The sequence below is a fragment of the Fukomys damarensis genome, unplaced genomic scaffold (genome assembly GCF_012274545.1).
Source record: "Fukomys damarensis isolate Sample0158 unplaced genomic scaffold, DMR_v1.0_HiC HiC_scaffold_25, whole genome shotgun sequence".
Classification (NCBI taxonomy): domain Eukaryota; kingdom Metazoa; phylum Chordata; class Mammalia; order Rodentia; family Bathyergidae; genus Fukomys; species Fukomys damarensis.
In genome coordinates, this window is record NW_022900937.1 from 27,488,539 (window position 1) to 27,489,854 (window position 1,316).

Genomic DNA, 1,316 nt, shown 5'->3' on the forward strand with positions numbered 1-1,316 from the left:
ACTTAACAGGGTGGGGGGTCATTAACCATTAAGTATTTCTAGACCAAACCGTGAGTCACACGGTGTAGACCCCGGGGCTTAAACATGGATTTCACTGAAAAATACTAAGTGCATTTTGTCTTGAGCTAGATGTTAAGAAATGAAATGACTTCCTCTATGAATACACAATATTGTAAGTTCATAGACAGGAGAGTTCCTGGAAACTCCACGCCCCATTGATGACAAACACATGAAAGAAAACCCTTTAATATTTCTCAACTGCTTCAAAATTGGTCCCTTGTGCTCCATGTGTCCTTTCCGCCCCCTGCTGGTCTTGAGCATCCCTGCAGGGAGGTTTGGGTCTGGGCTCACACTGAGGACCCTTCACTGTGTCTCACGCAGTAATACAAGGCTGTGTCCTCGGGGGTCACAGAGTTCAATCGCAGAAAAACCTGGTTCTTGGCTGTGTCTCTGGAGATGGTGATGCGGCTAGCAAGAGTTGGGTTGTACTTAGTGACACTATCATGACCTATTTCTCCCATCCACTCCAGCCTCTTCTGTGAGTTCTGGCGGATCCAGTGCCACCAGTAACCACTGCTGGTGATGGAGAATCCAGAGATTGAGCAGGTGAGAGACAGGGTCTGTGAAGGCTTCACCAGGCCAGGTCCAGACTGCTGTACCTCCACCTGGGACAGGACACCTGTGGATAATTGCCATTAGTTCATATCAGCCACCTGCTTTCACTAACCCCCCACCCCGTCCGTCCATCAGACCTCACTGATACCCACCTGGGGAGGCTAGCACCAGGCATAGGAAAAGACCCCAGAGCCACATTTTCTAGCCCACAGCTCAGACTTCTCCAGCCGAGTCTTGGCAGAGGACTGCGAGCTCCCACAGCTCAAGAGGGGAATTTGAACCCAGAACTTGAATACTAATTTGCATAGGCAGATTCTTTTTATATGAGGGGAAAGAGTGAGATCAAGTTGCTTTTTTATTTTCTGTGTCTCAGAAGACCATTTCTCTTAAAATGAAGTACTTTTTACTTCTGATAAGAGAGCACAGGTTGTAAAGGATGTCTCGGAAGGTTGTCAAAGTATGATCCCATCTTCGTGAGAACAGAGTCCCTTCCCTACAAACCCCTTTCCCTTCCTGAGCCCCAGCCCAGTTCTCATCCTCTCTGGCTCTGGTCCTTGAATCCTCAGTGCTGATGCCAGCACAGCCCCTGGCTTGTCTCTTTGTCCCCTACTCTGTGAGGTGGCCCCATGTCCGCTGAGACCTTTTCATTTTATCACTTTGCTGTTGTCACATGAAATCCACGATGCCTCCTGCATTAAGAC

General features: G+C 48.6%; 1 pseudogene; it reads right to left on the reverse strand.

The window, feature by feature from the left end:
• Positions 1–244: 244 nt before the first annotated feature.
• On the reverse strand, positions 245–848 carry LOC117283352 (annotated as a pseudogene).
• Between the last annotated feature and the right edge of the window lie 468 nt (positions 849–1,316).